This window comes from Electrophorus electricus, chromosome 8 (assembly GCF_041902795.1).
Source record: "Electrophorus electricus isolate QZ-2024a chromosome 8, ASM4190279v1, whole genome shotgun sequence".
Lineage (NCBI taxonomy): Eukaryota > Metazoa > Chordata > Actinopteri > Gymnotiformes > Gymnotidae > Electrophorus > Electrophorus electricus.
Genome location: NC_137504.1, coordinates 25,335,772 through 25,363,382, shown reverse-complemented (window position 1 = coordinate 25,363,382; position 27,611 = coordinate 25,335,772).

The following is a 27,611-nucleotide window of genomic DNA, read 5'->3' as shown; positions in this document are numbered from 1 at the left end:
TTAGAAGTGCTGCAGAAATAAGATTATGCCCCACCTGCACATTATCCCATACCATTTGGTGCATCACACTTCATTACAAAGGAACATTCAGTATGAATTATTAAAGAGCCTATATCCTACATTTTTCATTTGAATTTATTCTTGATGTTTGTGTGGCTTTATGCGCCAAAAGCAATCATAATTCATTTTTGTGACCATTTCCCAACATCTCTTTAGTCTATTTAAGTTACTGTGCCTTTAAGTTGGATATAACATAAATCATCTCTGTTCTGATTGGCTGCCCTCACTGCATTGTGCCTCATTCAAAAAGACTTAGTCAGATATTTTTAAATAAGTTTGTTCTTGTGACATCAGAGAAACGGTCATTTCAGAACAGGCTGTTTTTACAGCTTGGATTTAATATATAGACAGTACGGACTGGGGAAGTGAATGGTGTGTTTTGGAACTTTAACAATATTTACATTACTTCAAAATTAATTTGTCAATAAAGCACAGGGAGGATCAGTGTTCCATGAGTCTTTTAAAATAGGGTTAAATTGGTTTAAAAAAAAAAACATTCCGTGGTGTCATGGTCATCCATGTTCCTCCTGCGCAGAGAATGTTTTTCATACTAGTGAAAGATCATTGTCAGTTGGGTGCACAGGGGTGTGAATTAACTCAAGTAGCTGCATTTTAATTGGCTCGTACCCTGCAGCCTCTCTGCTAGTGTGATCCTTTTTTACGCAAAGCGAGGTACAGTTCAAGATCCATGTACCTACTGTAAAGACAGAAGTAGAAGGAGTCTTCCTTCCTATCTAGCTTTTACTACCTTCTGCACTTTAATCTTTGTCTCAGACATTTTTTCTGTGTTCTCATTAGACCAAATGCTACAAGATATAACAATAATGAGTAATCTGTCCACAAAATCACGCTGTGTCCTTATTCATTAGGCAAACGTGTGTGTGTGTGTGTGTGTGTGTGTGTGTGTGTGTGTGTGTGTGTGTGTGTGTGTGTGTGTGTGTGTGTGTGTGTTTGGTACATATCTTTGTGTGTGATCTCTCACTCCTACAAATAATATATTGATTTTGCCCTTTCAAATCTGTTAGTTGTTAGGTGCCATGTTTCTCAAACATAATGCAGAATCATAATGTATGTTAGTGTTGTTAGCCTGTGCTGAGATAATTTCAATAACACAAGCAACATTATTTGTTGCATTAAAACATGGAACTGTTTAATTACTGAAACACTGTATTAACCTGAGTGGATTATTTAATGTTAAAGTAAGAGGAAAGTTCAACTTTAAGTAGTAATTATTAAAACATCATGTATGATAACTATAATGATCAGTTTTGATACAGGAGCTTTTATGATATCCCGTTCTAAATCCATATACATTAATATGGAGCTGTTCTCCCTTTTGCAGTTATAACAGCCTCCTCTCTTCAAGGAAGGTTTTCAACAAGATTTTTGAGTGTGTCTGTGGGAATTATTTCCCATTCATCCAGAAGAACATTTCTGAGGTCAGACACGGATGTTGATGTTGGATGTGAGGGTCTGGTTTGCAGTCTCCATTCTAATTCATCCCAAAGGTTTTCATTGGGGTTGAAGCCAGGGCTCTGAGTGGACCTGTCAAGTTATTCCACACCAAACCCTACTGTACCTTTATTGACCTTGCTTTGTGCAATGGGGCACAGGCATGCTGGAGCAGAAAAGGGCCTTCCCCAAACTGTTCCCACAAAGTTGGAAGCATACAATTGTCCAAGATGTCTTGGTATGCTGAAGCATCAAAATGTCCCTTCACTGGAACTAAAACAAGTCAACCCCTGAAAAATAACCCCATAGCACTGTCCCTCCTACACCAAACTTTACAGTAGACACAAAGCAGTCAGGCAGGTAACATTCTCCTGGCATTCTCCAAACCCAGACCCCTCCATCAGACTGCCAGATAGAGAAGCGTGATCCGTAACTATACAGAGCACATTTCCACTGATCCAGAGTCCAGTGACAACATGCTTTACTCCATCCAGCGCTTGGCCTTGTGCTTGGTGATGTAAGGCTTGCATACAGCTGCTCAGCCATGGAAACCCATGAAGCTCCCAGCACACAGTTTTTGTGCTGATGTTAATGGCAGAGGAGGTTTGGAACTCTGCAGTTATTGAGTCAGCAGAGCATTGGAGACTTTTACACACTATACGTCTCAGCACTCGGTGACCCCGCTCTGTAACTTTATGTGGTCTGCCACTTCGTGGGTGACTTGCTGTGGATCCTAAATGCTTCCATTTTTCAGTAATATCACAGTCGGTCACAGAATATCTAGGAGGGAAGGACTTGTTGCAGTGGTGGCATCCTTTTACAGTACCACGCTTGAACTCGGCAAGCTCTGTAGAACCACCCATTCTTTCACTAATGTTTGTGAAGGCAACAAAACTGCCTGGCTAGGAGCTCGATTTTCTACACCTGTGGCAATGAGACTGAAGAAAGCATCTGAATTCAATTATTAACAAGCATGTCCCAATACTTTTGTCCATATAGTGTATTCGAGAGCCTATTTTTTATGTTGGTTTCCTTCTTTTGCAGCAGAAGGATTCGATAGAATTGTTGATTATAAACGTACATGTTTTTGTTTTGTTTTTAACCGGGGTCCATGTGTGGAGCTAGGAAAAGGGAAAATCACAAAAATGACATTGTGCATTTTGTACATGCATTAAATGCATAGATTTGTATGTATGCCAGAAAAACACAACTAGATAATTACTAAAAAGGTCCATTTAGTAGCCTACATATTATAGGCTCTGATTCAGTTCTTAGTCAATACAAGTAGATAAAATTAATGTTCATAGTGCATTGCAAAACCTTCAGTAATGATCTATTTCAATGCTGCAGGGAAATAAATATCTACATCCATCAGTCTGAGTACTGGCCACTGAAACAGAAACCTAATGAATTAACTTTAGTAGGACTGGGTTGCTAAGTAACTGATGTACACTATTGTCTGATTTGGCCTTGGGATTGCTTGCTCTCCAAGTCAGCTTCTTGCGCCATGCAAAGCATACAAGTGAATCATAATCCCGTAGTCACAGACAAGCAGAAATGATGAAACCAGACTGGCATTTGAATTTTGATCAGACTAGCATTTGAATTTTTTGTTTGTTTGTTTGTTTGTTTGCTTGGGGTGGGTGCAGGCGGTCACAGAACCTTCCAGTGTTGTCTCTTTCCATTCATGATGTCCACTTGTGTATTCTTAATCTAGACATATGCATGCCCTGAGGTACTAATTGTACAGACAAATCTTAGCCATGTTCTTTGTTTTTCTGGTGTTTCTGTTTTCTAGTATCTTCCATGTGGTCTTTGTGTTTAACCTTGATATTATCTGTGAGATTATCTGATTATGGCTTTGCCCATGCTGTCTCTAACTATCTGTATTAACACCAATTTGGTCATTTCCTGCAGTTAATCATGCCGCTGGTAGCAATTAACGTTCTCGCGACAGGTGCTTGCTCTAGTGGCACGCACAGTGTCTTTTTTCATTTGGCCCAAAATCATTATGCACTTGCATGTGGTTTTCCTGTGAAGTAATTTAATAGTCTGACTATTTTTTTACTGAGGTCCCTTTTCTATTAAACCTATAAAAACTCTGTAAAGTTGTGTACTACAAATGATAAACACCGTTTTAGACACAGACCTTTGAAGTTCTTTGGTATAATGGTTATTAAGCTTAGGGTTTCACTGACGGGAAATAAATGAAATCATATAGAACACAGACTAGAAAAGTCTATTTCAAACAGCGGTCACCTAAGTTATCATCAGACCACATCAATCAATCAGAGTAGAGTTATTCATTATCGTATAGAGGAGCTGATCGTGCAGACCATCTGCGCTCAACTCTTTGCCCTGATGCTATCAGATCCACTGCTGGAGGACAATGGACATCAGTCCGGATTAGTGGGGAGATAAAGCTAGGTGATTAATCAGTCAAGTGGAAGAGACTTTCACTTTAATCTCCAAGGGAAGGTTCTCTGTGTTCTTCACTGCAGTTCTGTCCTCAGGAGAGAGTTAAGAGTGTTTAGGCACTGGGCTTCACCACCACTCACATCACTTGGTAGAGAAGGGAACAAATTAAAAGGAGATTACATAATGCACTCTGACTGAAGAACAGCCTCTTCACTATTCGTGGTTCTGGTGTCACAGGGCCCAGTTAGAGGGCAATCAGTTGTGCCAGACCATGTGCTGAAGGTGCAGGAGGCTTAACACTAAAATGTGCGTGCTATGCATATTTTCATGTTAACATTGGACTAGTATGTAGCGTTTAATCAGTGTTTAAGATCAAAGCTAATCCATCATAGGGCTATGCATGTTAAGACAGTATTTATGGTGTGGGCACCAAATATTAACTTGAACAGGTGATAAAAGAGTTCTGCTTTTAGTTCAAACTTAGTTGTTTAGAAAGATCCAAACCGGATTCTGCAATTTATTGTACAGACCTTTTAAAGACCTTGAAACTGGTCTGAAGTTGTCCCTTAGCAACGGTGTTCATGTAGGCTGCACAGCTGTTACGTGAGTCTGAAAATTATGTACCATATTAAGAGCACCTTATGCCTTGGTGTACCTGAAAGGAGTGGAAATGTTTCAGAGGGAAAATGAAAGCAATGAAAAGCAGAGTGGAAAAAGAGAATGAGTGGCCTGCCCAGGGTAAAGGAATCTATGAAAGTTTAGCATGTAACTCGACTTCACAAGTCTTCAGTCCCTGCTAAGTGGTGGGGCTTCAATTAAACAACCTCAAAGGAGTGGTACCATAGCACTGAATGTCATATTTGAAAAATAATATTTTATTACTGTTACTGGTCAACTTTAATCTCTCACTTCCTAGGTATTATCTAGTGTGCCAACATGAAATAGTCTCTTAGAATAGTAAAAAGAAGAAGAAAAAACAAAAAAGATATACAGAAAATCTTTCCAGTCCTGATCTTTACTTTACTGATTGTGACGTTTCATCTTAAGTGCTTCTTTTTGTGTGCGATTTTGCTCATTTGCAGTCATGAGATATTGCTGACTGTGACAGCAATAGCACATATCTGCTAATATTTTAATGTATGCCATTAATTTACTCTGTGCTGTTCGGGTTTTTTGTGTCTTATCATTGCGTGTTTAGAACTGACAGTCTGGGAATTGAATTCAAACATGCACGCCTGAGAACTATGTTTTAAATACTGAATTTATTATAAAATCTTTCACTCAGTCTTCCAACATGGCAATCTACTGTTATGTGAGTAAGGACATACTTATCCATAAGCACATTAAGTTACAGTTTTTTAAATCTGATGGGTACAAATCCCAATTTTATTTTTAGTAAAGCTCAAATTCATATACTTGTTACTCATGTCTGGGAGTTTCCATCCTCAAATTGCCATCATCTGTTGCTTTTGGATCATCTCATATATATAATCACAGCTTGCTAGTGTCAGTATCATGCATACAGCACATAATTGAAAGGGAATCTTGGCTGTAATTAGTCTCTTTGTGGTAAAGAGGGCTCTGATGGCAATTTCAGAAGTCATAATAATGATCTTCCTCCAGTGCCGTAAGAGAGTGAGGCTCTCGTGGTGAGATCTCAGTGTTTCATGTGTTTCGGTAATTATGGAACCTTGGTACGTTTTTGTTTTTTTGTTTTTTTGTTTTCCTCATTTGTTTGTTTATTTGTGAAGGCTCATTGTGAATTGGCTGTGTGTGTGAAGCTGCATGGGACTGCAAGAAGTACTGCAGCAAAGCTAATATTACACATGGACACACTCCACCCACTTTGTTATAAACATCTATTCTTGCACAATACTTTGTACGTGTACTGTTGGAGCACACAGTCCTTCTGTTGCCAGGCATGGGTTGTCTAATAGCTACCGTCTAACGCTTCGTTTGCGCCCCGTGTGTAACCACGGAACGGCTCTTAGCTGGATATTTTTGACACTGATGATACATAAGTAAAAATGCCAGCAATGCCTGATACACTAGCAAAATAAACTACCATCAAGGTCATGACTGTGTTGAATGACCTGTTTCTAATGAAACTGGTGTAAGTGTTCTATCCATGGACAGCAAATATCTATTTTTCTCTTCCATTTTCTCAATCAATACTGTTTCATCTTTTTTTAATTGGTGCTTACCTTTGTTGGGCTGTTCCCTACTGTAGTGCATGCTAAACCTCATGTCAATATGTATTTGAATAGCCTCATATCAAGGAGAACCGGTCTCAAGGATACGAAATCAAAAGCATGTCATTCCTGCAGGTCTTGAATCAAACCTTTTTCATCACTATCCTCTCTCTATCTTTTGAAAAATTGCTTCAAGGAGGCCTGTTGCAATGTTTACCCGTAAAGGTTCACATATCGCCTCTATATATAAAGAGAAACGAGGAGTCCTCTGGGAGAACTGGCGGCACAGTAGCCCCAGTATAACCTGAAGGCTCCTTCAGTTTCCAGTACTTCCAGCTCCTCACGTGAGCTGCTATTCATTCATCTCTTCCTGGCTGTTGGATGGTCTCCGTCCCCCAGGAGTGTATAAATCAGCAGCATCACTGAGGATGAAGGGTCTCCACCAGCACTGAATCAGCAGAAAAGAACAACAGGAACAGGGCAGTGTCTCAGAACGAATCCCCCCTCTCTACTGTGCTGCCATGTCCTAGTGAGCCAGACTGGGACAGGAGCTTGGGGAAAACCTTAATTCCCCCCAGAGACCCAGCGTACCAACAGGACACTATTCCAAAGGAGACTGTCTAAAAAATCCTCATTTGTGTGTGTGTGTGTGTGTGTGTGTGCGTGTGTATGCATGCTTATCTCCCATATATCCTATATATTTTAATTTAGGGGCGTTTTTACAGGTGTGCTTTCTTTCGGGGAGTTAACCCAAGTGTTTGATGTGGTATGCCTGACACATATCTGATACTCTCCTGTTTCTGGAAAAGCCTGCGACCACATGCTTCGTCTTACTTTATGCTGATGAATCTATATAGACCTCTGCCTTACGGACCGTCACTAATCAATTTATGGGTGAAAGTTTACTGCAGGAACACAGGTGCCAGGGCAGGTGAATTCTCTAGTAAAACTGATTTTGGGTAACGGCCTTTTGTAAACTGGGTGTTTGAAATTTAGGATACAAAATAATAGCTCTTGTGTTAATTTTTAGCTTTCCACTTCCTGTTATTGCAAGCATCACTTAATATGTCATTCATACCCCGATGTTTGACAAATATCATGGCATTCAGTAAATATAGATCCAAGCCTAGTAACTGCCAGGATTGCCCTGTATTTAATTACAATGCTGTTTACTTTAATTGCTTTCTTAAGGGTAGGCAAGAGGCATACGAACAAGACCAGCTCCAGCTAGTAAGCATTCTGCACAGCAAGGGGTTGGCCTCTGGAGCTCTGGAGCTGTCAATACGCTGCCCATTCTGTCCACATCTCTCACTCCCTCACTAGAGTGCAGTACGCCCGCACTCTACAGTCAATACAGTTTTCCACCGCTGCTGCACTTCAGCCTATTCTGTCCACGAGCGCGTATGCCCCAGCCTCCGGACGCACTGCCGAACCCGGGCAACGGCCACGGATGAGGTGCCGTCGAGCTGCTCTCAGGTAGAATCGATGCTGCTGGACACCAGTGGGCCGGTTATAACAGGACAGGAGGTACGGGTGACCGACCGCCCTGGACCTGCGCAGCAGCATGCAAGAGTGACGGGGGAGGACTGGGGTGAAGAATGGGCAGGAGAGGTCAGAGAAGAGAAATGTGTAGAAGTGGACAGGAGAGAAGAAGAGAGGGAAGTTAAAGAGGAGAGAAGGGGAAAGGGAGGATTGGGAGGAGAGGGTAGGGGAGTGAGGCAGAGACAGCGGAAGAGCATGATTCATTTGCAGCAGGACCCAAACGGAGTATATTGGGTCCTCATTACTCACCAGTCACCAGGATTCCCCACTGAGGCCGGATAAGTTCCCCTCCCACCCATCATTTCCAGCTGGCTGCAAATGATTTCTGTGCTAGTTAAATAAGAGTGTGAGGTGGAGGGGCTTCCTGGCTTTAAACCTATCAAGGGTTCATTATGACTCTTCATGCTTCATTCAGCTCTGCCCTCTCACCATTTCAGTCCCGGACGGAACCCTCAACTTCTGCAGGGGGTGTCTGTGTGAAAGAAAACCTCACTTTGAGCATGCAGTCTGATGTTGAACACAGAATTTGAATTGTCCTGATATCCAAAACTATGACAATGGTATCCTGCAATCTTATTCTACAGTTATAGTAGCCAGGTAGTATTGATTGTCAGAGCTTATGCCCTACCCTGTGGTTAACACCACCTGATATATGTCTTTGTCTTCAACAAGCTCCTCCATCAAGATCACCAGGTGTTAACCGACACTGACCTTGTGTGTGTGTGTGTGTGTGTGTGTGTGTGTGTGTGTGTGTGTGTGTGTGTGTGTGTGTGTGTGTGTGTGTGTGTGTGTGTGTGTGTGTGTGTGTGTGTGTGTGTGTAAAGGTTGTGGCACTCTAGCTTGATTCTTTCAGCAACATAGCTTTATTATACCACAGTTGTCAAAAGTTGTTACTGCTAGATCATGCAAATTCTAATACCATATTGAGAGCCAGTGAAAAGCAAAGTTTGAAGTAAATATACTGCAGTTTAAATAAATTAAATAAATTAAATAAATAAATGACCTCTCATTTGCAGAACCGTTTTATTCTTATACGAATAAAACAATGGGCCACAAATAACAATTATGTGCCAGGGCACAGATGCAACTTCAAATATGGTGATATGCAAAAAATAACAAATGCAACAGCAGGTCTGTCAGCAAGCAGAGGAGCTCGACAGAATTTTTAATGGGCTACTTTTCGAGAGGGCTGCAATTATGAAAATGTGTTTCTGGGGCTTGTTTAAGGCTCCACACAAGAGACCATGTGGGAAGTCAAACAACCTCAAACTGCTGCAGCAGCGCGTGATCCGTGTCCGGCTACCTCAGCATTACGGCGGACCCTCAGCCCCTGTTTTCATAATGACAGATCGACTGGAAACGCAGCAGAAGGGAGCTCTGTCAAAGAGGAGGGGAGATGAAATGAAGATGGTTCAAATGGACTTCAGTGGAGAGAAAAAAAAGAGTGCATAGTGCTTGTCTAAGAGCATAGGGGGAACCCTCAGAACTACTTCAAGTGAGATTGATAATTGCTGTCTCCAGTGCAAAACTCACCTTTCCAAAGCCTTATCCTCTTAAGAGGGAAGTGTCCACTGAACCTGCTCTCCTGTCGCCCTCTGTTCTTTCAAACTTTGCTTACGAGTTGGTGACGATGGAAGTTTCCGGCCCTTTTTTTAGCACTAAAGGCAGCAGTGCTGTGCTCTCCTTTCAGGATTGCTCTTCTGTTGTCTTTGTTTATTTGTTTGTTTGTTTGCATGTTTTTAATCCCCATCTATGGCTGCTGTTTGCATAGACACTTCTACATGTGTGTGACATGGCTTGGCGTGGTTTTCAAACATGCTACCTGTGTGAAGCCGGAGCCTCATGCCCAAGCCTTGTAGCTGTGTTCTAATGTGCACCTCCTATGGTTGTGTTCATCTGTCCTGTTAGTTCTAACGGCAGGGGAGGGTGTTCATTTAAGCTTAATACTCGCAGTAGTCGCCAGCTGTGGTTCACATTCGTGAAAAATGGAACTAGGATGGTACAAAATATACATTATTCATATAAAACCAATTGAACTGGGTTTTATATGGGAGTAAATATAGTGTCATTGCTCAGCTAAAACTAGTAAAGACAGAAAAATTAAATATGCCCAAACTGCTATTTCTGCTGAAAGCCTCCAACTATGTATCTTGTGTGAATGTATAAATGTGTATAAATAAATAAATGTTACACACACTGTTATGGTGGCAATTAAAGCTAATGTAGGTATTATAAAATTTAATAAATCAAGGTCAAAGGTCATGCAATCTGATCATTGGGGGGGTTTTTGTTGTTCATTTGTAGCAAAACCTATTACACAGTCAAACAGCCATCCAATTAATGCATTCTGGCAATATATTCAATGCAAAGTGAATAAACTCAACAGTTTAGATTGAGATGCGCTTCCAATGGCTTTTGCTATCAAGCTCTGAGTGATCACAACAGGAGGTCGCCTTCATTGGGGCACGTGACCTAGCTACTGGGTCTGTTCCACAGGGCTAATTTATCCACACCGAGAGTCTCTGGACCTCTGACGCTTTATCGGATTCTCGCTGTGTTGCATTATGCGGAGACAGTGTGTCGTATGCCCTATTGAATGCTGATGTGCAGAGGGATTCAGAGTGGTTCTTCTCCGTCTTTCCTGTTGGGAATTCCTCAACATTTTGAAATTACATGGTGCTATGGGAACAATGTTGCTCTGTTAAGAACTACAGACTCCAAGGTTTTCGTCATCACTGAAGCCAAATCGCACGTGTGAAGAAATCATAAATTGGTATTAAATATATGTGACTTTAATCAACTTAAAGTCTATTTGAAATTCAAATTTATTTTTGATGTAAGGTCAGCTCCGGCTCTGAGGCGAATTGAAATGAATTTTTATCAGAGAATGAACGTCCATCATTCGTGCATAGCCTAGCGCTTGTTTTCACAGTACTCATTAACGCCAAACATTTTGCAGCTTCTCCCCGACTGTGCAGTTGCATCGCCAGATTGCTAAACACCGGCCCGTGATCAGAGTCAACGCAAAAATAAAACGCTTGGGACTTGGCCGCAGACACATCACACGGCGCAGAATTGATTCCGAAAGTTGCTTCAGCCAAGGCAGCGAAGGCAATTGTTTTGAGGCAAGGGGGGGGGGGGTGCACACGCAGGGTGTGTTGCGTCAGGGAGGATTGGGGGGGAGGGGAGGGGAGCGTGCAGCCGCCGTAGACTCTGTGATCGCGACTCCCACAAGCAGATGGCTGGATGCGTGGCTGGGAGGGTAGTGGTGAAGGACCATCTGGGAGCATTTGTTGCTCAGTGTTTGCAGTTCTCTTATGTTACTGCCTCGTGTAGATATTGTATTATTGCTCTGAAACGTGCTTGGCACTGCAGTCTGTGACAACACATACATCACTGTCAGAAAACTCGGCTGTTTTTTAAAGTGATTAGCATAACGTTAAATGTCTGACACAAAATCACCAGGGGTAGAGAAATCACGATTGATCTTAAAAGGAATACTGAGTTAAATTGTTTATTCTGGGTAAAAAAGCATCTCCGTTTTAAACTGAATGTGAATGGCTATGTGAAGAGGTACACATCCCGGTTTTCAGTTCGGTGTTCTAGAGACCTTATTTTCATTGTGTTCTGTTTCCTCACACAACTGAGGCAGATATTCAGCACACTGCCACTGTACTGTGCTGCCCATCGTAATAGTTAGGGCAAATAGTAGCCCTTACTACTACGATGGGCAGCACACTACAGCCCTGCCTGCTATGGCACACTTGATGGGCTCTCGTAGCTCAAACAGAATCAGACCATGTTTTGGCTGGGAAGGTGCTGGACAAAGGTTTTGTTAATTAGGCATCTCGTTTCATTGTAGGAAAAAGAAAAAGCACAAGCATCTCAATGGCATAAACACTAACTTCAGACTGACAGAAGCTGCTTGAAACGATTGCCTTGCTCCCAGTGGCAACGCTCACTCATTATCTCTCTGTCAGTTACAGCAGTAACGGGAGTTGGTGGAGGAACCACAGAGAGATCAGCCCAGAGGCGGGGAGAGCAAATTAAGGATCAGCAGCTATGTAAAAAGCCTTTAATGGAGACTTGCTATTCTAACACGGTCCTTTAGTCAAACAGATCAAAAAAGACTCAGAGGCCTCTGCACTGCGCTTAAAGTTTGGTGAGTCGGGGCGAAAAAAAATAGAAAGTGAAATTATCACCGAGGTCGGGGAGTGGTGGTGGGAATCCCTTTGGTGTGGAGGTCTAGACGATCCCAAGTTTCCACCTGCTGAGACGTGAGGCCCCAGATCGGCGCGGTGGTTTACATTAATCAGCCTTTAATGGCTTACTGCTCTGCAGCTTTAGCTACAGGAAACAAACAGGAAGGGCAACATGCTCCTAAAAGGAGCGCATGAAGCTCAGCTTTTGCGATGGCGAAGGAATGTAACAGTAAGACTGGAAACTGAACGCAGTTTGCAAGTTTGTCTTCTTTTTTATATTAATAGTTTGTGGCTGTGGAAAGGCAAAATAGTCTTACTTAATTTAAAGGATAAATTATATAAAGGTCTAGAAATGTTGAATAATTTATGGGGGGGGGGGGGGGAATCTAAACTTGTAAAACCCCTGCTGGTAACCTTCCCCAATCCAAACTTTTCATAGTTTTGAGATCCTATTAAATCCTGGTCCTCTGTAATAATAATAAATAATAAATACATGTAACAGATAAATGGACAGGTGGAATATGTTACTTAAAATGAAATTCACAATGGAATTTCGAACTACCAAAGAGATTATCCTATTGGGTTTGGTGTACAATGGACAGAATGTTGGCCTCCCACCTGCAAAGTTATTGATAGTTTCCTTAATTGCAAAATGTCAGTAAGACAAACTCCAGGTTTTCAAACTGCAATTGTTGTATACAGTGATGTGTATTGGCTCCTGTCAAAGTTAGAAATTTCTCTGAGGTTTTAAGACATCTGAAAAGAGTTCTCTTAATGCATGTGCCATATAGGCTTAAGATTTAAGCAAAACACCTGCCATAGAGTGAGAAATATTTAATCTGCTGAGCAACAAGATCCTTAATAACCCCCTGCAGAGACTAAAAAGTGCTACAGGAGGACAAGGTTTCACAGAACTGCAAGTGAAGGGTCTTTATTAAAACATATATCAATATTTTTCAAGTGCTCTCATATCCCTGTAATAAGAGTATGCATAACTTTGCTGCCTCTCTTTGAACCTTGACACCGCGAAAGCCTGAAGAGAAACCCGGCTCTGGTTTGTCTCCACTCTTCCGGTGTAAGGTGACACTTTCCTTCTGCTTTGACAAGACGCTCCCTCTGTCCAAATCTATCCGAGGTATTTTGTCTCCGCCTGTTTTTCTCTTTTGTCCTGCTTCGAACGGAGCAGGGAGACAGGACGGAGTGCCTGTCTCACCCTTATTTGCCTGGGCCCTGGGTTTCTATTTTCTAGGGACATTATGCAAGTTCATATTCCTCATGCAAGGTCTCACATTAATGACTCACATTGCTGCATCATGAAAGAGTGAATGGCAGAGCTCCGCTGCTGCTGATGTAAACCGAGAGAAAGTGAGTTCACTGCTGTGAGGGGGCGTGGCACTGCAGGTACGCCACCTTGCCTTTACTCCAGTGTCAGCTCAGAGGCCCCAGGGCTCAACTGGCGGTACGAGTGTTCAGTTTAATTAGCAGGGATGCATGAAGCGTGAATGAGGAGGGGTTTGGGAGAGGGTAGGAGTTGAGCTGCTTGAATTTTTAGGCTCGATTTAAGTATCTCTAAACAGCCAAGTCTCATTCCCTCTCCTTGTTTTATTCGCCCTATTTTTCTGGAGAATATAGTCCTTCTTACATGTTTCATTACAGTGTGACTCTCCAGAGATAAGTCCTCAAAATAATGCCATCAGGTCATCATGCTCTTTATTCAAGAAGAACAAATAATTTGTGGAACATCTTGGATTTCTTCAAAGCCCCATGAATATTTATCTTAAGACTAAGCCTTCAAAAAAGAGGGGGGGGGGTGGGGTGCTTAGAGGGGGGGTCTAGTCTGCCTGTGCAGTAATTGTTCTTCAAGTCCCCTGATACATCATTAAATAATGAAAAAAGGAGCCTTCACCATTTAAAAGGGAGGCTCCAAATCTCTTTAATAACACACTGTAAGGCCCCTAATGAGCTGCAGAGGACAATGCAGTAATCACTTTTGAGCATGGACTGCACAAATCCACCACTGTTTGGAAGTCAGCCAGCTCAGACATGACGTGGATGAACGCACCACGGTCCGCCACGGATCCGCCTCACGTAGCTCAATTGCCTGGTGTTTGCAGGTCATAATCCTGCAGTGTACAGAATTAGATTAGTTTCTGCATGAGGGGGTCCTTAAGGCTTAACGTTAGTGCACCTGGAGTATTTTTCTGCAGGAAAAAACAGCTTTCCTGATTTCGAGAACATTGTCCAGGGGTAGTTTGGCTTAAGTATGATAAGCTGTGCTATGTCTTTGTTCTCAAGAGCTGCCCATTGCAGCAATTCGCTACATGTCACTGCTTCTGCAAATGTTTTCTCCTAAATATCCATCTGTTGTTTTATAATTGCCAATCTAAAGACAGTGTGTTTGAATTTAATGGTTATAAATGGGTGTGAACATTACTTTAGTGGAGTTCTTGCTTGAATTGAGCAAACAACTGGGTGTTAAAAGACTGATCGTTCCAACTTAGATGATGACTGAAGTTATTAATTTAACAGAATGCTCCTGACACATGAATCACATGCCACTTAATTTGACACTGTGACAGAACCACCAAGGACTCTTTTCATTACACTAGATTTGGACTTTCTTCTCTGGCAGTTAAATGTGCCAGGCCATTAGAGATCATTTTGAGAGTACTATATGACTCTATATATATTCCATTATTTCAGTTAGTATTTTGGGAAAGGACTGGTGCATGTTATAAATGCTTCCTAATGTCCCCAGGACGGGCTGGACCTGTTCAAAGATATTCCCACATTACCAGCTGTCGCATGCACCGGATTCTCGAAGAGAGAACATTAAGTGCTTGCCCTGCACTGGTCTATGGTGGACTACTTTTAAAGACAGTTCAATCACTGTTACGGTGCCGTGTTTTAACTTTATGACATCCTCAGGGCCTTGAAACATCAGTTCATCTGATACTAAGGGAATCAGTGTTGAGAGGCAGTAGAGAATGGATGGATGAACTCATGATGGGGGGTGGGGTAGGAGAAAGGCGGAAGAGAGAGGGAGAGAGAGAGAGAGAGAGAGGGAGAGAGAGAGAGAGAGAGGGTCCTTGTGAAATTTTGGCTAGAGAAGAGATTACACCGCGGGGGGTCAGGCTGACAGATTGTCAAGGAGGGAGTGAGAGAGAGGATTGCGGTTTGATGAAAGCTTCTTTGTGCAGGAACGCAAAGAGAGCGTCAGGCAGGAAGTGTAAGAAGGCGAGGGAGCGAAAGAGAAGGAAAGTGGGTGGAGAGGTGAGAAAGAAACTGTAACTGTAGAAATGTGGGAGGCGGGGTAAAAAAAAAATTTAAAAAAGAAAAAAAAGTAGACATCTGAAAGATGCGCATCACAAGCCGGGAAGTTCCTTTTCAGGCAGCCGTAGGTGGAATGCTGTAAAGAGGCAGATGGAAATAGTTGCTCTCAGACAATTTGCCTTCTGGTGTGTCCTGGAAGGAGCCGCTGGCAATATGCAAAATCCCGTGGCTTAGCGCTTCAGCCTCGGATCGCGTTCCAAGTACATACGGGGCAGGAGAGGACAGGTTCTGTCGATGCTGAGGTTAAACCACAGTAAGCTAGTTCAATACTTTGCCCGAACAGGGGCTCGCTTTGAATGCAATGCTTAAATCTTCGATAGAAGTACCTGCTTTCTCTGTACTGTGCTGCAGCCGTCAATAAGATAAAGTTCCACTCGCCAGCCACAGCATTAGAAACTCCCACCATGTTCCAGCACTCGCTGACCCATTTGTTAGGTACACCTATTATACATGTGCAATTTGTAGTTGTACAGTTACAGAATGTAGCCCATCTTTCACCATGCACAGTTTGCCATTGTGCTCATAGCAAGACTGACTGTAGAACTACCGATTTGGGTTGGGGATAATTTTAACGCAACAATAACGCTGGCGTGGTATTGCCATGGGCTCGTTCTGCTACTTTTATCAGTCACAGCAGAGTTGCTGGTGCTTGTGCACGTCAGTGTCACCGCTGGGTCGAAAGTCATCCGCTATCTGAAAATATCCAGCAAAATATCCACGATAACTAACACAAATTGTGCATTGCAATCAGTAAATGTTTGTCCCTGGCTGTGCACTGATAAAGTGTACCTATAAGATAAGATGTTTCTAATAAAACAGCCGCAGAATGCATGCCTCAAACATTTGATATGGTACATGATCTAGACTCTAGATGCATCAATATCTTTACCCAAAGAGCATGTTAAAAAAAAACTTCAGCGAGGGCATGTTCCTAAATGTAATCACTTTTCCTCATTTAAAGAACTCAGCCAGCATCTTTGACATGTTCCATGGAACAAGCAGAGCAAAAATTCTATAGCAGGAACACATATAATTCCTCTTGACATAAGAGAGCTACTTTAATTGCCATCCATTGTGGCTTATGCTCAAAAATGTGCATAATTTTTTTCCACATGGGCTGCCTCCACAGGCAGCTTTGAGCTCCATGCAAGACATTGTTCACTCAGAACAGCACACATCACCATCCAGCCAATGGAGAGGCGGCAGAGACCGCAACGTCTAGGAGACCGCCGCCGGGCGCTCACTCTGAGAGGGACACAAATCTGATGCCTACCGCGCACATGTCGCACCCTGACATATCGGCCCTGCTGGCGACCCTAATCCACCACAACGTGCACTATATGCAACAGCTTTTGCCCCAAGGGGGGTGGGTATGGAGGGGGAGGAGGGAGATGAATGGAGGACTCTCCTCTGTCTCTGGCTCCTTCCTCCGCCTTGGCAGACTTTGATTAATGGCTGTTCTTGGAGGCTCATCAAGGGCCTGTAAAATATGAGGGCATAAGTCAGGCTTCATCCCGAGATCTGGCAGGTGTTCGGCTCTTACCCTACACCCACTCTCCCTCCTCCACCCCTCCCCTCTCCACCCGCCAATATCAGGCTAGTGCCTCTGTGGGCAGCTCCACCCTAGACCCGGAGAAGAGCATCCATCTCCCTCACTTTAATCCCCTAATTTGGTGTGGGGCATTGATCCATCAAGATCATTCCGTTTTTTCCGAGGAAGTCTGTCATCGACTCAGTGCGCATGTGCAGATGTAACTATGGCCCTGGACATAGCGTGATGACTTTGATCTCTTCGGTCAAGTGAGCCGGCAAATTAAATTGAAGTGCATCTTATTGCTTTGAATATACCTGTGGCTGACTCTTTACATACACAGGATTATTTGTTTATCGTTACATGTAGACAAACCATGATAGCAGTATTAGTTCTACAGAGAAATCTAAACACAGTTGAAGGCTGTTGATCAATTTTAGGCATTTTTTAATTTGTATTTTTTTTCTTTATTTTTTCAAAGCACATTTTTTAAGTGCAACATTGGAGTTTTGTTTGTGATAAGGGATGTACAAGTCAACAGATGTTTGACAAGCATCTTTTCATCCTCCTTTAATTCAGGTATGTGTTTTCTAATTGGCTGTACCACTCTCATACTCTCCTGGATTCAGCCTATACAGAGCAGGGCTTTGATCATTTCTGAATTGGTCTTTTTTCTCCTTTGAGCATATTTACATTTGCCATGATCCTGGTGGACTAGTTCCTCAACCCTCAATGGTAATTGTACATGTTGGATTTTAATTAGAATACTGTTTCTAGCAAAGTAGTTCTCTATAATTCAGCATAACAGGCACTTTCAGATACCACCTTGCTTAACATACTTTTTGTGCCTTTCCTTTTTCAACAAGCACATTTTTCATGCATAACCCATATCTGGTCTCATGAAATATAAATACATTGCTAAACACCTTTTGTAGTTTCATGAGCACACGAAAGCAGGCAGCATATGGTGGAACCCCTGTATGGCTTATCCCAGAAATCCTAAATGTTTGTGTCCTCTCTTGAGCTGACGTGTTTCTAATGGAGACTAATGACTGATATGTTTCTAATGGAGACATCAGTTGCTCTTGCACAGGTGCCATTGAGTTGTCTGAACAGCGCGATGTAGTCCACATTTAATTAGCGAGGCCCTCAAATGCAAAGCTAAAGCTATAACTAACCGCAGTCATTAAATTGTATCATTACAATATTTCTTTACTAATGCAAGTCCAAACACGGCTGAGTTGTTTCTGATGGGCAGAGAATGGTGTGTAGCTGTTGCAAGTCTGCAGAATGCATTACACATCAGAGGAGTCTTAAGACTTGCCCGAGTGGTTTCCCCTTGTGTCTGGCAAGGTCCACACAAGAGCCATGGTGGCCTTGAACATGCCCGCTAACCTCTCAGCAGAAAACTCGGCCGTGTGCAGCAAATCCCTTTCTGCCCTCCTTTTAATTCTTCCAAGCCTTGGCCTTCATTTTTCTATTAGTCCACTGAAACATTCACCAAATACGGAAACATATCCAAGAACTCACAGTGACTCACTCTCTCTCTCTCTCTCTCTCTCTCTCTCTCTCTCTCTCTCTCTCTCTCACTCACCTTCTCTCTTGACTCAAAAATTCTCAAAACTCTACTAAGGTGATTTAGTTGGGGAGCGAAGGGAACTGACAAAAAAAATAGAAAAACAGGGAGCATTGAAATGCTACAGCTAACATGCTAAACATTACCAGTAAATACTCTGTGCGACCGCTCCAAAATGGCAGTTCAATGTCAGTTCAAGCCTGCTGAAAGGTGCCATCTGAGGCATGCAAAATTCACCTAATCTGCTTTTAATGGATGCGGCTGTATTCCTTGGTGGACTCTGCAGCTTGTGGATGCCTTTGAATGCGTCTCAGAGTCGGCTCCGGAATGACAATGAGAGCCTCACTCACTCAAAGATAAAAGCATTTCCACAAACCGCTCTAGTAGCAGATCTGCCTTTGGCACATCTAAAGCCATTTACAAATGCGACAGGTCACGAGGAACGCAGGTGCATTTCCTTGCTGAGAGCAAAACCCGATGGTACTTTCCTTCGGAGCATGTTATCAAGTAAACAGACCATTCAACTGCTCCCATTCCTGGACATATTTAGCACCTCGTTATGTGTGGATATCAATTATCACATGTTCCAGCAAGCCATTCAGACTCACATATGCCTCCTATTTTATGTGCCTCAGACAAGCCTTCCATCCATTCCAATAAGACTGCACTCAGATCCGTAGGGGGGAATGATGTAATCCGTCTTAAATGGCTGTTCCATTATAGTCAGCTCGCCGGACGTAGGCTGTCTGTATCCATTGACATCCTCTGAGGTTTAGATTGTGGCGCGTCCCATCGCGATTGGACCTAAATTCAATTTGACTAAAAGGCTTCATCATTTAGCTGCTCCTTTAGCTGCCTGTCGGCGGGATGTGTGGCAATAGAGTGAAGGTTTACATTCATCTAGATCTCTGTTTTCACAATCCACTCTTGTTCTTCTGCAAATGTCATGATGTGATCACGTCTGCTGCTAATATCAGCAGCCTTTATGTTTTCATTGTGTTAATGCCTAGTTTAAGGTGCTACAAAAAAATATTTCTTAAACTACAAACTTTTTTTTCAAGATGAGAACTGAGCTGTTTTTATTTATTGTTGATGTTTTTCAATTAATTTTGTTTGTTTCTGTTTTAAAATGAGCTGGTTTTAAACCTTTTCACCTTTGAAACATCTGGCACATTACTATGCTGTCCATCATTTTAAACTAGCTTATTCAAGTGCAGGATAGTCTGGTAGATGAGCACATTAGCTTTTCGGACAAGGCCATATGGATTTCTGTCTAGTTACCACGTCTCTCCAAATTGTGCAATGATGCTAGCAGACCCCCCCTCTCTTCCACTGAGACCGCTCCCATGGTTTATTTTTGGCGAACGCTCCCACTGACTGAAGTCGGCAGCTTGACGCAATGCTCAAAGCCCGACAGTGTTTAAATGAATAAAGCAGTGTTAGCTCTCTCCGCGCGATCTCCCTAAAACACTTCAAGAGGTGAAGACGAAAGCTACTCACATGCGATTAAGGGTACTCACTTCTCCCAGGCTTTGATGCACTTGCAGTTAGCTGAGGAGACTTATGACTGGCTAGGCAGAGTGACCCACCAGTTCACAGGTCCCTGACACATGGCAGTGCTGATGAGGCTGGTGTTTTCTATGACCTGGAGATGTAGTACTTTCTCACGACAAGTGTGATCTTTTAGTGCTGAGAATAGTGCCTGCAACAGAACATATTGTACATGTCGCCACCTCCCACCAGCTCGGTGTAGCTATTTTGATTACGATCGCAGATGCCTGTGTTTCAGAGCACGATTTCAATTTATTTCCAGGATTACATAAAGTCCATTTCCTCAGGGTCTCCTGTTGTATTTTTTTTCCTCACTAGAACAAATGGATCTGATTCACGGTAGAAACTGGACTAATCAACGCTCTGCGGGCCCTTTCCTCCATCACCTCTCCTTCCTGCTGTGGCCTTGCTGGCCGGAGCGAGGGCATGTCAGCGAGGGTACAAACCCACGCTCCCTGCAAGCTAGCCCGTGATGATATCGATGCAGGTACCGGAGGGAGGGGGCCCTGGGCACATCCGCCCTGACCCGTTTGAAGCAGGCAGGGAGAGCCCGAGGGACATGGCAGGCTGTGCGCTCTGGCGGATCATTGACTTTCCCCTCGAGAGGTAAAGGTCGAGGGATCTGGAGTCAGGCTTCTCCCCCTCCAGGTGATCACTAATGAGCCCCCCCCAACCCGCAGGGACTCTGAACAGCTGGTCACTATCGAGTAGCAGTCATGTGTTCCCAGCGAATCGTTAGGATGAGCTGCATCGGAGCCACGTGACAAGCGAGGAACCTCGGTTGGTAACATCTGGAAGGAGGAGGCGGTGTGGAGCTCAACTCCACAGCTGGACCGGTCGGGAGGGAAGGGGAAAGTTCCACCGAGCCATTTGTCTCCGTTCAGGCTTCTGATAAAGAAGTTTGAGATTATGACACAGTTTGAAATGCGCTGCTGAAAATGATCAGTCATTAGACAGATGCACTGCAGACAGGAAGACAGACTGATTATGACCGGGTGTTTGTTCCAGACTTGAATGTCACTAAATTTTGCCCACTGACATGTTTATTAATTAGATAGCTAAGTCCAGTCACTCCAGTTTTAACTCTGATGTTAAAATGTACAAATCTCTAACAATTTTTTAATGCCTTGCTGCCTAAAGGGAAAAAATGTGTGGGACTTGAAAGATTTATTAAAACTTGGTTTATATATATATATATATATATATATATATATATATATATATATATATATATATATATATATACAATTATACTATTACAATTACAGCTTTAATAGATATTTTTGGATATGATCAACCAATCATAGCAGTGACTAAAGGCCATCCAACTGACTGATCCTCCATACAGCATTGCGCTCCAGTGGAGTGCCACATCTGTCCAAGTCTTGGCAACATACTGGAAAGGCCACAGGAGCAAAGTTCACTTCCCAAGTGAACAGCACATCATGCAGCCACTCACAAACTTTGTGGACTCAGTTCCTATTCTTCAAATCCATCTTTCATTCTCAGAACTGTTTTTTGGGTGGGGAGGTGGGTGGTGGTTGTTTGGCTGTTTGTTTTTCCTGCGGATGTGATTACGTCACCAGGCAGCGACTCTCTGCCTGTCACTGACACTTTTTGTTCTGAGAAGCTCCATGCGGTGCTCCTCTGTGGCCACCTGGCCCCGCCCCACCGCCGAGGACTGCATGCAAATCCGGCCCCGCCCCCCACTTCTCGGCTGTGTGGGAAAGCAAATTGGATCGAAGGCAATTCAGTTTTGCACGGAGCGAACAAATCAATAATGCTGAGGAGCGGCTTTCAACGGAAAGCGCTCGCCTCGTTTGGAGCGTTCAGAGGGCGGCGCAGTGCAGTCAGCGGCCTTTGAGGTAATCGGGACTTACGGTTCTGTCTGCTTCATTGTCCCTCCAGTTTCCACTGTGCTGTGGTTTCTCCCAGGCAGCTCTTGAGGAAGGATGGCTTTTTTTTTTTTTTTTTTTACAACCTCTCAATTATGGACAGACGTGCTGAGTTGACACTCATTTGAAGGCAGATTGCAGAGAGTCGCGTGAGACGGTGGCGTAGATGACTGGACGCAGAGCCACACACACACACACACACACACACACACACACACGCAAACAAACGTGCATGCTCACAGAAGGAGAAAGGCAACTGCACACTCCATCACACTTAAGCGAGCTTTCCAGATTGTAATCTCATCTGTGCAATCAGTGGTGAGTGCATCCTTGGATTTAGTGCTGTTTGTTGTCCTCAGCCCAGTTAGCTTTTCCAGCCTCACCACCTCACGACTATACGTAAGACAGTTACAATTAGAAACTTTCTTGTACAACATTTACAAAAAGCATAATTCTATTAAATATTTTACAATAATAAGTTCTATAACATCGCAAGAGATTACTCTTTGAAGTACAGCTTTTTTCGGAATGAAAGTGATAAAAAAAACTTCTTTGTGTCTACAGAAATGCATACATCACTGTCATTTCTAAATATTATATGCTAACATATTGGCTGTTTACAGATAGAGAGAGAGATGAAAACTCTGTTTCATCTAAAAACAAGCTAAATTTTGGATGCTGAAACATATGTCATTGAATACTGTGTCTCAAACCATTGTGTGGGTGTGTGGGTGTCTGCATGTGTGTGAGTCAGGCATCCAGATCAGCTAAGTGGGATATGAACAGTAACAGCTTTGCAGATATGCAAACAGCCAGAGTTTCTTATTGTGTCCCCAGTAACTCAGAGCCCTGTTTCGCCTCATCCCCTCCGCTTGCGCAGCGGACATACGGGGACCAGAGTCCCTGGCAGACTAAAGCAGGACCCATTAGGAACCATTAGTGCAGGGCTGGAGACGTCCCGCCTGTGCTTCACAAGTTTTCTGCTCTGGCATTATGTGTACTGGATGCATTCCTAATGAGCAACTCTACAGCAACTTTACTTCCTCCACCACCCGCAGGACTAGATCCTATTTACTCCAAGCCCATTTCTCGCAGGGAATGGGGCAGAGTCGAGAGGGGAGGGGCTCGCCAGCGAAAAGAACCTCCCCGCTCCATGCCGTCTTTAGTGCTAGCTTTATCGCGCTTTTGTGTCAGGCTAATCAGACAACGTCAGCCTGCGCTCCATGATGAGGAACAGAAGGGAAATCGGGTACTACATCCAGCCCCAGAAACCTGGTGGAACGCAGTCTGTGATGAATAAGCAACGCCCTCTGAAACTGCCCCTGCACAGAGTACCTGCACAGACTCTGATGACTAATGAAGCAGACACACGCCCAACACAGGGGGACCCGCCAAAAAACAGTCAAGAGCAAGTTAACGGAAGAGTCTCTCTGGCTGCCCAGGTGCAGTTAAGTCTGGCTGCAGTGAGGTGTGAGAGAGAGACGAGAGATTTACATCATACATTTACATTAATACCGCTCCCGCACCCACAAAGCATCAACCCGGACCGGGATTGTGGAGGTGGATGGCGGATACGCATGCACTAAAAATAGATTCCATTCCAGGTCATTAGTGTCAGCCAACCAAGAAAAAAAAAGGTGCAGCACAGCAAATTCTCACCCAGATACATCTGTGAAGCCTCTTGCCCTCTGAATGGCTCTAGCGGCTTCGCCTGATTGCATCTGCGCCAAATGAAGTTTCACACTGACAATACAGGAATCGCACGGCGCCCTCTCTACCGGTACCCGCACCCCCATAGGGTGAGAAAGCCAGGAGTCGCTGTCAAGCTTAAAAGATGGCGGATCGTCTTGGTTGTGACATGCCTTGCGATTGGCTGTAGTATCAGGGATTGGGGGATCATGAGACTTCGGGACTCTCGGCAAGGTGCACTGTTAAAGTCTCACAAGATGGATGTATGGAGTGAGCCTCGTGGAAAACATGACTCCACTTCACACCTAATGGGCTGGTGGGGCAGTCCCACCGGAGCCGAGCAGCGGTAAACTGCCAGCCATGGTGCTTAGCCCACGCTTCCCAGCAGCCAAGCCAAAGGACTCATAGCGTTCCAGGCCTAATTGTGTAAGAGGGCTTGGTACCCTTTGCACAAAACTGTCAGTATGCCCTTGTCAGGAACGTACTGGATAAATATCTCGACATCATCTGATAAAGATACACTTGCACATTTGTTTTTTTGTTTTTTGTTTTGGTTTGTTTTGTTTTAGCTTGTTTTGTTTTGTTTTGTTTTTTAAATAAAGACTTTAAGCTGCCTTCCAGTCTTTTTTTGCAGTGTGAAGTAAGAGGAGCAATAAACTCATGAAACAGCAACACATATTACGACATCATCGTTGGACAGCAACCATGTTACACAATAGATCAGTGCTCAAAGAGCTCAACTCTGTGTGAGTTACAGGGATGTTCATTGACATTTCAGATGTGAGGAGGAGCTGCACACAAGCACTGCAAGCTTCCATGGGGCTCTTCTGAAATCTTCACTACCTGAGAAATGACTCAGTGCACAAATAACTCAGTCATGCAGCCCAGCTGCTAATTTAAGAACTATATTGAAGCACACATGATGCAAAAAGGGCTAACAGTCATCCCACTGATATAAACTCAGCTTAGACCCAACAGTGAACCCTGCACTGTTTACTTCGTTTTTCCACGGTGTGTGGTCGCAAGTCCATAACAATCTGAAGATTCCATAAAAATGCAGTGTCACTGCATCTTGGTCCGCCACACATCTCCACAAAGCTCCTGCTCTGCCTGTCTGCTTTCTGAGAGCCCCCCCTTTAAGGATCACAAAGGATCACAAACAGAAGAGCAAGAGGGTGTAAGAAGCTGGAAGTGACTTTGATATTGTCCTTGTGTGCATTCAGAAGCTGAACCTTGTTCACAATGACCTTTCCCTTGTTACCTCCCACCCTCCAACCCTCAACACCACACCACACACCACCCCCCACCCCAACCTGCCCGGTGTGATCGCAGCCTGTCCTCTAAAACAAAAAGACAGTCTGACACAAAGTCAATAACGGAGACATGGGCATGTTTAAACGCTCTGCCGTGTGACCCATTTCCTCAGTGCTGGCGACTTTGACTGAAGGCCATGTGGACACCAAGTGCTTAAGGAGGATTATAGCAGGGTTGCACACATCTGTTCCATCAAACTCTCCTTGGGCGTTCATACATAATGAGAAGCAGCACACTTTCTTGGCATGAGTAGAAATCATGGAGTCACTGCATGCCATGAGAGTTTTTCAGATCATAGCTGATCAATTAGTTGTTATTATATCATTTTAAATTAAAGTAGATCCCCACAATGCATCTTTGTTTACTTACAAAAAACAACATATTAGACTCCTTCACTCTACAACTCAAGACTCAAAAGGTAAAGAATAAGTGGTAATGCACCTTTTTGTACTCTGTAATTAGAAATGTCAGCATTAGCAATATTTACAGAAACATTTGTAAATATGAATCACAAATGTCCAGCTAACACTGGCCAACGGGAAAAAAAAAACAGGTAATTCATGCAAAAGGGCAATGTCAGACATGAGCTTTACAAGTTTACGTAGAATTGAATCTACTTCAGTAGATTCAATTCTCTACCTTTTGACAACACCAGCTGTGCCTGATATGTGTGCACTACATGCAATATCCACCATTAATGGTGCATGGACCTGTTGTGAGAGAGATTAGGTGTCGCTAATAAAGTGACCACTGAATATATCGTAGTTACGGTTATAATCCCTAAGGTTTAGTGCCGTGTGTGTTGTATAAAGCTCCATTACCTTCTACCTGTCTCTGCCTCCCTCGCACTTTGTGTCAGTTCTCTGCATGATTAATAAGGGAGAGTTTATATCATTATATGGTGGAAAACAAAGTACTTTCCTATTTACACGGCGTGGTGGCATAATCGTGGCCGTTCATTCTATTTTAGCACACTGCCTCTGGATACCAGTGAGGATTTTAACTAATGAGCCTTTTAAACACTTAAACACCCTCTATGCAAAAGACTGTGTTTGGGGGATTTGGGGGATTGAGGTGGGGGGCTTCTCAATTAACTTAGTACAAAATTAATTGCATCCTTCTTCAACAAATGTTTTTTTTTGTTGTTGTTGTTCTTATTGTTGCTATAGCTCTTAAATTTACCTCAGATGTCTGCCCAAGCAATGCTCAATGGCCATTTGGGTCTGAAATTTATTTCTAAGGACCACAAGGGGGCGTTAATTAACAGAAATATCAAGCTGTAGATCTGGTTCTCGAAGGTGTCCTCGCTTGATTGCTGTCCATTGCAACAGTTTCATTTTCAGGTTGTTTGTTTTAGTTACAGTTTGTATATAAATATCATTTTAGCAATAAAACTCGCAATATTCATGGAGTCAATATGTGCTAATGTGAGGAATTTCTTTAATAAATCAGTTTATTTAGTAAGTGCTGTAATTACATTTTTTTACATAATATAGTCTGACAGAGCACATAGTAAAATGACCAGAAGTGTATATTCTCTTAAGAATATATTTAAATGTGGTGCATTTCAGTGTTCATTTAATTCAGTCTAACTCAGCTCAGCCGTGATTTCGTTTCTGTTGCGCGGTGCAGTTTTTGCTCTTCTGGCTGGCAGGCTATTTACATGTTGTGTAGGGCATATTCCAGATCAGTACCGCAAAATGCAGTGAGACTGGATGACATGGCCTAATCAGATTTATTCCTAACATGAATTCCCCAACAATTTCGTGCAGGGTGGAAAGGAAGCAAGCCCGCGGGGCTCCACGCTGTAGCTCAGTCACAGGATGCCTGAGGTGCAGCCCCTATCCACCTTCAGCTTCCAAGGTTCCTAATAAAATATAGCAATAAAAAAAAAAAAAAACATTTCATTTGCTATGCTTATTATCATATCCTCTGTACCAAAATTCATTATGGCAGCCTCTTCAACCACAGGTTTCAGTGCTGCATGAAACTGGATTTCAGGGCCTCATACTAAACTTTATCGCTCCATCCATGTCTCTCTCTCCTGCCGATGACGGCTCGAGCCCCCCGATCACCCGATGTGAAGCTAGTCCCTCATTCATTCTAATTACCGCCATTGAAATTGAATAGAAGGCAGCTTGTTTCTGGGGAAGCTGCCTCTACTTAGCATTCTGCAAGGGATGCAAGTTGTCTTCACAGACAACCCAAGGTTTACCTAAAGCTACTCCTGCTAATTTGCATTTATGTTTCGCCTTGGTATTCCCATGTTTACAGCTGCAGAGGGAAAGGGGCTTGTTAAATCAATCATGTTTTTCACTCTACTTACATTTGTTGGTGTCCAACAACCTCGAAAATTCCTGGATTTATTATTGAAGTTAGTCCAGAGGGTTTCAGTTCAGCCATATTCTGGATGAAACTTATATTCAGGATGAAAACCTTAGGAATTATTCAGATGAGACAGAGTAGATTGAACTTCAAATGTTAGAAGTATTGTGCTCAAATGCCATGTGTGTATTTAGGCCATGCATGGAGCTCTTTGAATAACTGTCAGCTGAGCTAAAAGCCTGAATCCCCTGTTTCATTATAGTCTTTGGCCAAGGGGCATATGAAATATATATCCCTTACTCAGAGAAAACATGAACTTGAATGTCTTTTATTTTCAGATGCATCTCTGAAGCAGTGGGAAATTTACACAACTACAAGGAGAGAAAGACAGAGCGAGAGAGACTGAGAGAAACAGAGAGAGCGCCAGCAGTAGGCAGGCCGGGACTCAGCTAAGAATAATGACTCATTGATTGAAGGGAACACTTTTCCTCTCTTGCCAAAAAAAGAAGAAGAAGAAATAAATGGAGAAAA